At 44.4% G+C, this 15069-nt stretch overlaps 1 protein-coding gene across 1 annotated transcript in view; it reads left to right on the top strand.

Moving 5' to 3' along the window:
• The window catches only part of PKD1L1 (polycystin 1 like 1, transient receptor potential channel interacting), a 901078-nt gene that overhangs the window by 656148 nt on the left and 229861 nt on the right, over nt 1–15069 (top strand). The gene's annotated exons all lie outside the window — the stretch shown is intronic.

Here is a 15069-nt window from a genome sequence, read left to right as displayed (position 1 = left end):
CCGCTGGGGACGGGGGAGGCCTAACGTAGGGATGAGGCAGTATGACAGAGAGAGACGGTTCTCTCAACCTGTTGAGCAAGGTGTAATGAGTGCCTGGTCTCGAGATCCCGGGGTAATGTTGTGTGTTCAACCCCACAAGTTTGAACAGAGGGGGGAGGTATGTGGTGTAGTGACCACTGTGTCTGCTAGGGGGCGCTGTGTGGGTGTCTCTGGAGAGAGGATGAGTGGCAGGATGCTGAATGATCGTTATGTATCCCAAGGTAGGTGTCCTTGGGATGGAAGCTTGAATATGTGCGTTGATCAGCAGAGGTACTGCTGAGCTTTCGTTACACTGTGTCAGGGAGAGCTTTCCAGGTAGTTGGTGAGATGGGTGGGCAAGCTACCTACAAACCCACCTAGGGGCGGGTATCTAGAATGCCATAGTAACGTATATGTGCGTGAATGATTGAAGGACCTGTGATGTGGTCATAGCTATGTGATCCGGTGGGCGTGGCTACGGACCATATAAGGTGGCCAGGGTATGTCACATGAGTGAATGCTTGGACCCGGTTGGTCCATACGGAAGGTCTTGCCTGGCTGACGTGCTGAGTGCACATGGAGACGTTGTGAGTAATGGCTGCAAGTGTCTGACAGTTCCCAGGGAGAAGGAATGAACGTCTGAAGTATGAGGCAGCTATGAGGTAACCCGGCCACGGGGTGAGCTAACTTTGGTTAGGCGAGAGCCTGTGTACTGGACATTGTATAAACTGTGTGACCACAGGGTTAACAGAAGGAAGCTCTGTCATGGACGCCATGCTGTTTAATATGAACTTTCTGTTGCATATGGCTTTGGTTTATATTGCATAATAAACCGAATGGACTGAGGTTATGTTGAGAAACCTGTGCCGGACCTGATTTTCTGCAGCAAAGCGAGTGTCCCCCAATCTAAAAGACAAGCGCTAACTTGCAATACATATACAAAAAAATCAAAGAAATAGCAGTGATAAATGTGTTACATAGGTATATGTACGTATATATATATATATATATATATATATATATATATATATATATATATAGTGGCCCTATCCTAAACAGTCTGCTTAATGGCCATACATAGAAGGAAGGACATAAAAAAACAATGTTATGATACTGCACCGTGGGTAATCACCACAAGATCAATGGCAGCAGGTCATATATATAAAAGACCATGGATGGGTTAAAAAGTATACCTTGTGTAGATGACGCAGGTCCCCAACGCACGTTTCGGATCAGTGTCCTTCATCAAGTTTGCCATATTTTGTATTAATAAAGGCATTTTGACTTCACTCTTCCTGCCTCTACATTTCATTTTTTAATTTTTTATATATATTTGTAGATATATTTATATTATACTAATAATAATTTTATTTTTTATTATGGGTGAGTATATTATTGTTGTAATCGCTATGTGATTTGTGCATGTGTGTGTGTATATATATATATATATATATACTTATGAGTACACCCATGGTTTGCACATTTTTTCATATACAATTTAGATATTTGTCTCATGGATCATTTGAGTCATTTATTTTGATTTGTATATTCACTCATTATTTATTTATTTTACCCATAGTTTTTTATCCTAACCTTGGTGGTGTTTTAGGTTTTTGCCTGGATCGGTATCTGCAATCAGTGCGTCCATTTTAAGCTCCTCTGCCTACTGCCAATCCTGCGGGATTACCACAACCGTATTGGACCTATGCAGACATCTTTAATAAGACTGCCCGATTGAGCTTGTCCCCGGCTCCACACTACCTAGGGGTAGGATTTACCTGCTGTCTCCTGCGGAGATTCAGGCCATGTCTGAGTATATCCAGAAGAACTTGGCCAGAGGATTCATTCAAAAGTCTTCATCCCCTGCAGGAGCAGGACTTTTCTTTGTGAAGAAAAAAGACGTCTCTCTTTGGCCTTGTATAGACCACAGGGGTCTGAATGACATCACAGTCAAGAATCAATACCCCTTGCCTCTGATTCCTGACCGGAGCTCTTTGATCGACTGAGGGGGGCTCGAATTTTAACTAAACTTGACCTCCGAGGTGCCTAGAACTTGGTCTGAATCTAATCCGGGGATAAGTGGAAGACCACCTTTAACACCCTGGACGATCACTACAAATTCCTAGTCATACCGTTTGGTCGACTGCAACGCTCCTGCCGTGTTCCAAGAATTTGTCAATGACATTTCCTGCGACCTCCTGTACTCCTGTGTTGCGGTGTATCTGGATGACATCCTTGCCTTATCTTCAGACCTCTCTACCTACAGAAGGAGTGTTTGTCTAGTCTTGCAGCATCTGAGGGAGAATCGTCTGTATGCCAAGCTCGAGAAATGCCGCTTCCAATGAACTTCTATACCCTTCCTGGGTTATATTATCTCAGACTCCGGTCTAAAGATGGATCCTGAGAAAGTGTCTGCCATCCTCGACTGGCCGCGACCCTGTGGGGTAAGAGCTATTCAAAGATTTCTTGGATTCGCCAATTACTAAAGGCAATTAATTCCTCATTTTTCTTCCGTGATCAAACCTATCTCTTCTCTTACCCATAAAGATACGAGTCCCAAGTCTAGGACACCAGAAGCAGAGGAGGTCTTCTTACTTCTAAAGCAGTCCTTCGTCAGTGCGCCAGTACTCCATCATCCTGAAACTAACAGACCATTCATTCTAGAAGTGGACGCTTTTTCCACGGGTGTCGGAGCTGTCCTATCGCAGATGACCTCCAAGGGTCGGTTGGGTCCTTGAGGCTACTTCTCTAAAACGTTTACTGCAGCCAAACGCAATTATGCCATTGGAGACCGTGAGTTGCTGGCCATAAAATTAGCTCTGGAGGAGTGGCGGTATCTCCTCAAGGGGGCCGTGCATCCATTTGTGATCTTTACCGATCATAAGAATCTGGCCTATCTCCGATCCGCACAGAGACCCAATCCTCAACATGCCAGATGGTCCCTGTTTTTCACCCGTTTTGATTTCGAACTTTGCTTCCGGCCGGGCGACAAGAATGTCAAAGTGGATGCTTTATTGAGGTTATTTCAGCATGACGATGTTGAAGAGGCACCAACGCATATTGTGAATCCTGCCAAGGTCATCACTGTGGCTCCTCTAGGTATGACCAGTCTGCCACCAGGTAAGACTTTTGTCGCTGAGGGCGACAGGAGGAGAGTGTTAATCTGGGGACATTCATCCTAGTTGGCTGGGCATGCCAGAGTTAAGAAGACTCTTCTTCTCATTACCCGCTATTCCTGGTGGCCCACTCTGCATCTGGATGTCAAAGAATTTGTCGCCTCAGGTCCATCTTGTGCAAGCAGCAAAGTTCCTAGACAGTTACCTTCTGGAACTCTGCTTCCTCTACCAGTGCCATCTGCTTTAAGAACACTATGGAATGAGAGTGTGGTAGCAAGCAAGGCAACACAAGAGTACACAGGGAAACTGTAGGGATGTGAGCACATGAGGCAGCAGGCACAGGTCCGAGTTATAGACTGGATATGAACTGAATAACCAGGCACCTCCCCATAGGGGAGGTGTCCAGAAATAGCCCCTGACTAACCTGGATTGGCTGCTGAGTTTCATAGGGCTGAGGCATCTGAAAATATAAAAATGCTTAAGAAAGGTGCGGGTGCCCTTTAAGGGACCCAGCAAATGCGCAGTCGCCGTGAAGAGATAGAAGCCAGAAGCAGAGGGGAGACGCAGTGGGACCATGCAGGAACAGTGTGCCGAGACCCGGGTGAGACGCCAGAGGGACCGTTACCCGCGACGGACCAGGTAAGTGACTGATGGGCAGGGGCGGCAGGCACAGCAGCGGCGGCGGCAGACACAGTGGCGGTGACACCTGTCAAGTTCTCAGTGCCAAGTCTCACTAACTAGCTACCAGTCTTGAAAATTCAAGGTGAAGATGCTGCTCATACAAGAAGGTATGTGGAATTATACTCAGGAACAAGAGCCTCATCCATTACCAGAAGATTGGCTAGAGAAGGATCAGAAAGCACAAACCATGATCTCCCTCAATGTAGATGTTAAACAGATTGTGCATATGCATATTTCTAAGTGTGCAACTGCAAAGGAGATGTGGGATGAGTTACAAAAAGTGCATGAAAAATCAAATCTCACCAATAAGCTTTATCTCATGAGAAAGCTGTTTCAGTCTAAGCCAAGCGATGGACAAAATATGCAGGACTATATAAGAAACACTCTACAGATTGTGGAGCATCTCAGGGGTATTGAAGAAGAAATTAAAGATTTTCATGTTGCTGCACTTCTATTAAGTGGTCTTCCAGAAAGTTATGACACACTTGTGACTGCACCAGATGCAGTCCAGATGATGAGCCAACACTAGAGTATGTTAATGATAAACTTGTGTATAAATTCAAGAGAAAAACACAGCATATAAGCAGCAGTAATGAATCTAGAAACAGCATTAAATTCACAGGATTTCCCTAAATATAAGAGCAATCTAAGAAAAACTTGTGAATGTTTTGTCTGTAAAAAGCCTGGCCACCTTAAGGCAGACTGCAGAATTTGGAAAGCAAGAATGAGTTAGCTTAAAAAAGCAGAACAGTCATCAAAGGGTTAAAACAGCTGTAAAGGAAGATTCTGCATGTGTTGAAGTTGCATTTAATGCCAGTATAGGCCCATCTACAAAGCATATATGGTTTATACAGTTGTGGCCAAAAGTATTGACACCCCTGCAATTCTGTCAGAGAATACTGTTTCTTCCTGAAAATGATTGCAAACACGAATTCTTTGGTATTATTATCTTCATTTAATTTGTCTTAAATGAAAAAACACAAAAAGAATTGTCCTAAAGCCAAATTGGATATAATTCCACACCAAACATAAAAAAGAGATGCTTCTCTAATTTGTGTAATTAACAGCACCTGTAACTTACCTGTGGCACCTAACAGGTGATGGCAATAACTAAATCACACTTGCAGCCAGTTGACATGGATTAAAGTTGACTCAACCTCTGTCCTGTGTCCTTGTGTGTACTACATTGAGCATGGAGAAAAGAAAGAAGACCAAAGAACTGTCTGACGACTTGAGAAACCAAATTGTGAGGAAGCATGAGCAATCTCAAGGCTACAAGTCCATCTCCAAAGACCTGAATGTTCCTGTGTCTACCATGCGCAGTGTCATCAAGAAGTTTAAAGCCCATGGCACTGTGGCTAACCTCCCTAGATGTGGACGGAAAAGAAAAATTGACAAGAGATTTCAATGCAAGATTGTGCGGATGTTGGATAAAGAACCTCGACTAACAGCCAAACAAGTTCAAGCTGCCCTGCAGTCCGAGGGTACAACAGTGTCAACCCGTACTATCCGTCGGCGTCTGAATGAAAAGGGACTGTATGGTAGGATACCCAGGAAGACCCCACTTCTTACCCCGAGACATAAAAAAGCCAGGCTGGAGTTTGCCAAAACTTACCTGAAAAAGCCTTAAACATTTTGGAAGAATATTCTCTGGTCAGATGAGACAAAAGTAGAGCTTTTTGGGCAAAGGCATCAACATAGAGTTTACAGGAGAAAAAAAGGCATTCAAAGAAAAGAACACGGTCCCTACAGTCAAACATGGTGGAGGTTCCCTGATGTTTTGGGGTTGCTTGCTGCCTCTGGCACTGGACTGCTTGACAGTGTGCATGGCATTATGAAGTCTGAAGACTACCAACAAATTTTGCAGCATAATGTAGGGCCCAGTGTGAGAAAGCTGGGTCTCCCTCAGAGGTCATGGGTCTTCCAGCAGGACAATGACCGAAAACACACTTCAAAAAGCACTAGAAAATGGTTTGAGAGAAAGCACTGGAGACTTTTAAGGTGGCCAGCAATGAGTCCAGACCTGAATCCCATAGAACACCTGTGGAGAGATCTAAAAACGGCAGTTTGGAGAAGGTACCCTTCAAATATCAGGGACCTGGAGCAGTTTGCCAAAGAAGAATGGTCTAAAATTCCAGCAGAGCATTGTAAGAAACTCATTGATGGTTGCCGGAAGTGGTTGGTCGCAGTTATTTTGGCTAAAGGTTGTGCAACCAAGTATTAGGCTGAGGGTGCCAATACTTTTGTCTGGCCCATTTTTGGAGTTTTGTGTGAAATGATCAATGTTTTGATTTTTGCTTCATTCTCTTTTGTGTTTTTTCATTTAAGACAAATTAAATGAAGATAATAATACCAAAGAATTTGTGTTTGCTATCATTTTCAGGAAGAAACTGAGTATTATCTGACAGAATTGCAGGGGTGTCAATACTTTTGGCCACAACTGTAGATTCTGTTGCAAGCAGTCATATGACAAATAACAAGGATTTCTTAACTGACCTTTAATGAAGGCAAGTCAGAAAAGGTCATCTTAGCTAGCGGTCAATATATGACTTCAGAAGGAGTAGGAGACAGCTACTGTCCAGTTTCCTCAGCACAAAGGAGAAAGAACCCAATAAAGGATGTTCCCAGCCTTGAAAGCAATCTTCGGTCAGTAAAGAAGCTCACACAAAAGGAGAATGTAGTTACTTTTAAAGATAACAGCAGCATCATCTCAAAGAAGGGTCACTCTTGCAGAAGGAAAAATCCAAGATGAACTTTATCAGCTAAAATGCAAAGAAAGATTGTACAGTGCTAGACAAGATCTACATAAGAACTGTATCCATGTCTGGCACAGACGTTTTGGGCACAGAGACCCAGAAGCAGAAAGGAAGCTAGCTCAACTCGCAAATGGTATTGAAATCAACCACTGTAGTCAAATGATGAAGTGCACTAGCTATCTTAAAGGGAAAATGTTCAGAAAATCTTTTCCTAAAATAAACACCACTAGATCTGCACAACCACTGGATCTGATACATACAGATGTATGTGGCCCAATGAGTGTTCAAACTCCTATCAAGAAGAAATATTTATTGATGAGTACTCGAGATATACAGTGGCCTACCTGCTTCACAGTAAGGATGAAGTTCCACAGAAACTTGAAGAATATCTTGCTGTAGTGTTTAACAAATTTGGAACTATGCCAAAAGCCCTGCATGCAGATAATGGAACCAAATATACAAGTGGTAAGGTGCAAACCATTTTGAAAAAGGATAGAATCGTGTTCCAGACTACCATTCCATACAACCCAGAACAAAATGGCATTGCAGAGAGAGAACTGTGCTCTCTGTGAAAGTGGAAGAAGTATGTTGTTTGATGCAAATCTGCCTGCAACATATTGGGGAGAAACCATCATGACAGCGTGCTATCTTCAAACAGAGTACCAGGTAATGCCACAAATAAAACTCCATATGAGCTATGGAACTGCGAGAAGTCTAAACTGAAGCACCTCAGGATATTTGGAACCAAAACGTTTGTTTATGTTCCCAAAGAAAAACATTCCAAGCGGGAATCACACGCAAAGCAAGGAGTCCTGGTAGGCTTTAGTGAAACTCAAAAGGGATACAGAATCCTGCACCCAGAGACCAACACAGTAACAAACAGCAGAGGTGTAGTGATTGATGAAAACTCTGTATCACTCAAATTCCATGAAGTTACACCAGTTATTCAACCTAAGAAGCCAGGACAAAAATCTCAATCACGAAACCCAGATGCCGAAAAGGAAAACACTGAAGTATGGATAAGCTCTGAAGCCACCAAGGAAGACACAGAAGAACCAAGTCAACCTCCAGTCAGGAGATCTGAAAGGCCAAATAAAGGTATCCCAGCTAGACACCTTTCTTATATGGTCAGAACACTTCCTGAACCAGAGTCACAGTCATGGTAAGTGATGCAAAACTGCCTGTCCACGAGAAGCAGAAGTGGATAAATGCTGCTAATAAAGAGATGGAGTCCCTTAAGCATCTCCAGACATGGGAGCTTACTGAGCTAACACAAGGAAAAAGGAGATCTCGGATGGGTCTTCAAAAACAAATATGACTCAGAAGGTAAAGTTCACCGGTTTTTATTATTATTATTATTATTATTATTTATTTATATAGCGCCATTAATTCCATGGTGCTGTACATGAGAAGGGGGGTTACATACAAAGTTATGGATATCGTTAACAGTAAACAAATTAACAATGACAGACTGGTACAGAGGGGAGGGGACCCTGTCTTTGCGGATTTACATTCTACGGGATAGTGGGGAAGAGACAGAAGGTCGGGGGTGCAGCAGCTCTGATGGTGATGAGGCGGCAGCTCAGGCGGTGGTGAGGCGGCAGATGGTCATTGCAAGCTGTAAGCTTTCCTGAAAAGATGGGATTTCAGGTTCCATTTGAAGGATCCGAGGGTGGTGGATAATCGGACGTGTTGAGGCATGGCATTCCAGAGGATAGGGGATATTCAGGAGAAATCTTGGAGGCGGTTGTGTGAGGAAGGAGTAAGTGTGGAGGAGAGTAGGAGGTCTTGGGAGGATCGAAGTTTACGTGAGGGAAGATATTGGGAGATTAGTTCAGAGTAGAGTTGAGCGAAACGGGTCGGCCAAATTCAGAATTAGCCGACTTTTGCTAAAATCGGGTTTCACTGATTGAAACCCGACCATAGTGTGAAGTCGGCCATGAGGTCACTGACTTGAGCGCCAAAGTCGCGTTACCCACAATGCTTCCAGCGCCTTTTCTCATCCAATCATCAAGGACGCTCACTGTAGGCAACGCGATTACATAGGCAGCGGCCCCCACCATGTTAGAGAAGGGCATTCAAGTGATTGGCTGGCATTATGTGGCGTCACAGTGCCTATAAAAGGCCTTGACCGCCGACCGCCATCTTACTTCTGCCGATCTTAGCATAGGGAGAGGTTGCTGCTGCTCGTTCTCAATAGGGAGAGTGTTTAGGCAGGCCAAAATACAAAAAAATTGCTTCTGCTGATAGCGAATGTCACTGTACAACACAACAGTATAGTGTGCAGTGAGAGGGGAGGATATATTTGTGTGCAGCAGCTCTGTTGGTTATTAGGCTGCCTTATAAGGCTCCCTGATAGCTGCATTGCTGTTTGCACACTGCTGTGCAGAGTTATTTTTTAAAAGCAAAAATATTTTTATTCCTTTTTCTGCACAGTTACCAATCGTTCATTTTTTCACACTTTTTTGTGCAGCAGCTCTGTTGGTGATTAGGCTGCCTTATAAGGCTCCCTGATAGCTGCATTGCTTTTTGCACACTGCTGTGCAGACTGCTTTTTTAAAAGCAAAAATCCTTTTATTCCTTTTTTTCTGCACAGTAGATACTGAGCGTAAATTTTTTCACACACCGTATAGAGGTGTATGCTCCTCCCACACTACCGTGTACCGGCTGGTATTATGGACAAATACATGCTATATGTGTGTGACTCTGTAAAAAAATACACAGAGATTAACATTTTTCCATACATACACCGTATAGAGGTGTCCGATTATCAAACAGTATCGGATATCTGGTGTTCTTATTATGGTCACATCTACACAGAGTCAGCGTGTGTGTGTGACACTCCATAAATACATATACGGACATTTCTATTTCTCTATACACCGTATTGAGCTGTCCGATTAGCAAACAGTATCTGATATGTGGTGTTCTTATTATGGTCACATCTACACAGAGTCAGCGTGTGTGTGTGACACACCATAAATACATATACGGACATTTCCATTTCTCTATACACCATATTGAGCTGTCCGATTAGCAAACAGTATCTGATATCTGGTGCTCTTATTACGGTCACATCTACACAGAGTCAGCGTGTGTGTGTGTGACACTCCATAAATACATATACGGACATTTCCATTTCTTTATACACCGTATTGAGCAGTCCGATTCTCAAACAGTATCGGATATCTGGTGTTCTTATTACGGTCACATCTACACAGAGTCAGCGTGTGTGTGTGACATTCCGTAAATACATATATGGAGATTGACAGTTTCACCAACAACGTATACAGCTGTACACCTCTGATCAGTACCGTATATCTGCTTATTGGATTACGGTGAAATACATACTGGGTGAGCGTCTGTGACTCACAAAATATATATGGAGATTTCACTTCTTACATACACCTTACACAGCTGTACGCTACTCATACAGTACCATTTCTCTGCTGGTATTTTTGGTACATTTTCCCAAACATGAAGAAGTCTGGTGGAAGAGGCCGTGGACGGGGGGGCGCAGCTGGTACTGATGGTGGTGGTGCATCAGCTGGTTCTGGCAAAAGCACAATAGCAGCTAAGGCAGGAGGTGTTGAGCCTGCGTCATCGTCTGGCACAAGAAGGCCATCAAGGTTCCTTTTTCTGGGAGTAGGTAAACCGCTTTTAAAGTCGGAGCATCAGGAACAGGTTTTGGCTTACATTGCTGAAACAGCCTCCAGCTCTATTGCCTCCTCTTCTGAAGTTACAAAAACTTCAAGCACAGAGTCGTCAGTGCAGGCCTCTGGTCAGGAACAACACCTTTCCTTGTGTCCTTCACCCACACCAAAAGTGAAGGATGCTGCAGCACACACTTCAGATTACTCCATGGAGCCATGCCTGTGTTATCAAATGAAATCCTGAATTCCCCAGTCCAAGATGAATCTGACATGGAGTGCACTGATGCACAGCCACTGCTAGATGAATCTGCTATTACATTCACCCACAGCACTACATTGTCCTCGCAGTCTATTGAGCCCGAATCAGACCCTGATGAAACTCAGGTGCCCCTTCCCGCATACTATACCACCTTACACGGTGACACAGAGGAAGGTAGAGAGGAAGGTGCAGATGACATTGAAGACGAGGTCATGGATGACCCAGTTGTTGACCCGGATTGGCATCCATTGGGGGAAGAGGGTGCTGGTGACAATAGGTCAGAACAGGAGAAGGATCCGCACCAGGCATCATCATCGCAGCAGTTATATGGCAGACCCATAGCTGTGAAAAAACTTAGCAAGAAAACTAAAAGAGTTGCAGGACAGCTTGGCTGGACGGTCAAATTAGCACAGCGTGCAAGCCCTGAAAGTTTGTACCATAGTAGGAAGAGTGCAGTGTGGCACTTTTTTTAACAAGAGCCTACTGATGACGCCAAGGTTATCTGTAAGAAGTGCCGAAGGACCTTTAGCAAAGGGAAAAATCTAAGAAATTTGAATACCAGTTGCAGGCTTAGACATTTAACCAACATGCGCTTGCAAGCGTGGATGGACTACAAAACCTCAGGTAGCGCATGTGCACATGCTCCGACTGAAGTTAGCCGGCAACGCTCCATCGCTTCCCCCACTGTAAGGCCACCGCTAAGCACACCACCATCAAGAAATGTTGCGGTGTCATCGCTAGGCCAAAGCAGTCAGGCAATCACAATATTTTTGCGAGGAAACACTGAATCTAGGCCATCAACACCCTCACCATCACCAACCCCTTCTCAGTCCGTCATGTCCAATGCTAGTTCCCCCATATGCAGCTCTCAAGTCCAGCTCACCCTACCAGACACTCTGAGTAGGACAAGAAAGTACTCATCCTCTCATCCGCGTACACTGGCTTTGAACGCCTACTGATCTCATTAGAGATGATGCCCTTTAGAGTTGAGAGACTTTTGGTTTTTTAGGGTCGCGTTTTGTTTCGTGAAACCCGACTTTTCCAAAAGTCGGGTCGAACAAGATCGTCCGATTATAGGGAAAAGTCGGGATCGTCCCGAAAAACGAAACCCAATGTAAGTCAATGGGGAATAAAAGTCGGCAGTGAGAGGAGGACAGGAAACACACCTACAGTGCCCATTTGAATGCCAAAAGCATCAATTCTTCTTACTTAAGCTTGTCAACCTTAATTAACTACATAATACAAGTTACGCACTGAAAAATGGGGGTTATTTGGCTAAATTTGTGGGGGGGGAGGGCTGGCTGCAGGTTTTCATGTGCCCTGGGCGAAAGAGCGCCCCTTTAACACATACCACAACTCATCATGCTCCGATACGGCAGAGAAATAGCGGTATAGTACAATGAAAAATACCTCACTTTTCACATCTCATGACGAGGCCCATCTATTTCTCCATACAAAATCATTGGTCCCATATAATGTTTGAAACAGTATATGATGAGCTCCACATAATGCTACAGTATATGTTGGTCCCCATGGATGAAGCTCCACTGTCTTATGGGCCCAAATATTGCTCCAAACATAATGGGCCCTATTTCTAATGCTCTAGTGTATAATGGGCCCTGTAAATGCTGCTCCAGTGTCAGATGTCCACCTTTGGAATGTTCCAGTGTATGGTGGGCCCCATCTATCATTCTCCAGAGTATAGTGCTCCCCAAAAATTGCTGTCCCAACATAGAAAACAATCAAATAAGTCTCCTCGCTAGGGAATCCCTGTACTTGTCTGGACAGGTGCTGTAGCTTGCTTAACAGCTCACCAGCCGTTCTCACGCCCAGTATGGATTGCACGTGATTGCACAAAGGTTAGAAAGGGTACCGTATCCCTGGATAACATGTATGGATAGCGTACACATTCAAAATATATGTCTATACAGCATGAGGCAGGCTCAGACGGTGTTAGGCCCAGTATGGATTGCACGTCATTGCACAAAGGTTAGAAGGGGTACCGTATCCCCGGATAACATGTATGGATAGCGTACACATTCAAAATATATGTCTATACAGCATGAGGCAGGCTCAGACGGTGTTAGGCCCAGTATGGATTGCACGTCATTGCACAAAGGTTAGAAAGGGTACCGTATCCCCGGATAACATGTATGGATAGCGTACACATTCAAAATATATGTCTATACAGCATGAGGCAGGCTCAGACGGTGTTAGGCCCAGTATGGATTGCACGTCATTGCACAAAGGTTAGAAAGGGTACCGTATCCCCGGATAACATGTATGGATAGCGTACACATTCAAAATATATGTCTATACAGCATGAGGCAGGCTCAGACGGTGTTAGGCCCAGTATGGATTGCACGTCATTGCACAAAGGTCAGAAGGGGTACCGTATCCCCGGATAACATGTATGGATAGCGTACACATTCAAAATATATGTCTATACAGCATGAGGCAGGCTCAGACGGTGTTAGGCCCAGTATGGATTGCACGTCATTGCACAAAGGTTAGAAGGGGTACCGTATCCCCGGATAACATGTATGGATAGCGTACACATTCAAAATATATGTTTATACAGCATGAGGCAGGCTCAGACGGTGTTAGGCCCAGTATGGATTGCACGTCATTGCACAAAGGTTAGAAGGGGTACCGTATCCCCGGATAACATGTATGGATAGCGTACACATTCAAAATATATGTCTATACAGCATGAGGCAGGCTCAGACGGTGTTAGGCCCAGCATGGATTGCACGTGATTGCACAAAGGTTAGAAAGGGTACCGTATCCCTGGATAACAAGTATGGATAGCGTACACATTCAAAATATATGTCTATACAGCATGAGGCAGGCTCAGACGGTGTTAGGCCCAGTATGGATTGCACGTCATTGCACAAAGGTTAGAAAGGGTACCGTATCCCCGGATAACATGTATGGCTAGCGTACACATTCAAAATATATGTCTATACAGCATGAGGCAGGCTCAGACGGTGTTAGGCCCAGTATGGATTGCACGTCATTGCACAAAGGTTAGAAGGGGAACCGTATCCCCGGATAACATGTATGGATAGCGTACACATTCAAAATATATGTCTATACAGCATGAGGCAGGCTCAGACGGTGTTAGGCCCAGTATGGATTGCACGTCACTGCACAAAGGTTAGAAGGGGTACCGTATCCCCGGATAACATGTATGGATAGCGTACACATTCAAAATATATGTCTATACAGCATGAGGCAGGCTCAGACGGTGTTAGGCCCAGTATGGATTGCACGTCATTGCACAAAGGTTAGAAGGGGTACCGTATCCCCGGATAACATGTATGGATAGCGTACACATTCAAAATATATGTCTATACAGCATGAGGCAGGCTCAGACGGTGTTAGGCCCAGTATGGATTGCACGTGATTGCACAAAGGTTAGAAAGGGTACCGTATCCCTGGATAACATGTATGGATAGCGTACACATTCAAAATATATGTCTATACAGCATGAGGCAGGCTCAGACGGTGTTAGGCCCAGTATGGATTGCACGTGATTGCACAAAGGTTAGAAAGGGTACCGTATCCCTGGATAACATGTATGGATAGCGTACACATTCAAAATATATGTCTATACAGCATGAGGCAGGCTCAGACGGTGTTAAGCCCAGTATGGATTGCACGTCATTGCACAAAGGTTAGAAGGGGTACCGTATCCCCGGATAACATGTATGGATAGCGTACACATTCAAAATATATGTCTATACAGCATGAGGCAGGCTCAGACGGTGTTAGGCCCAGTATGGATTGCACGTCATTGCACAAAGGTTAGAAAGGGTACCGTATCCCAGGATAACATGTATGGATAGCGTACACATTCAAAATATATGTCTATACAGCATGAGGCAGGCTCAGACGGTGTTAGGCCCAGTATGGATTGCACGTCATTGCACAAAGGTTAGAAGGGGTACCGTATCCCCGGATAACATGTATGGATAGCGTACACATTCAAAATATATGTCTATACAGCATGAGGCAGGCTCAGACGGTGTTAGGCCCAGTATGGATTGCACGTCATTGCACAAAGGTTAGAAGGGGTACCGTATCCCCGGATAACATGTATGGATAGCGTACACATTCAAAATATATGTCTATACAGCATGAGGCAGGCTCAGACGGTGTTAGGCCCAGTATGGATTGCACGTCATTGCACAAAGGTTAGAAGGGGTACCGTATCCCCGGATATCATGTATGGATAGCGTACACATTCAAAATATATGTCTATACAGCATGAGGCAGGCTCAGACGGTGTTAGGCCCAGTATGGATTGCACGTGATTGCACAAAGGTCAGAAAGGGTACCGTATCCCTGGATAACATGTATGGATAGCGTACACATTCAAAATATATGTCTATACAGCATGAGGCAGGCTCAGACGGTGTTAGGCCCAGTATGGATTGCACGTCATTGCACAAAGGTTAGAAGGGGTACCGTATCCCCGGATAACATGTATGGATAGCGTACACATTCAAAATATATGTCTATACAGCATGAGGCAGGCTCAGACGGTGTTAGGCCCAGTATGGATTGCACGTCATTGCACA

Source organism: Dendrobates tinctorius, unplaced genomic scaffold (assembly GCF_039654945.1).
Source record: "Dendrobates tinctorius isolate UK_male_01 unplaced genomic scaffold, ASM3965494v1 ptg000162l, whole genome shotgun sequence".
In the NCBI taxonomy this organism is placed as follows: domain Eukaryota; kingdom Metazoa; phylum Chordata; class Amphibia; order Anura; family Dendrobatidae; genus Dendrobates; species Dendrobates tinctorius.
The sequence above is the reverse complement of the archived record's forward strand: the minus strand, read 5'-3'. Positions and strand labels throughout refer to the sequence as shown.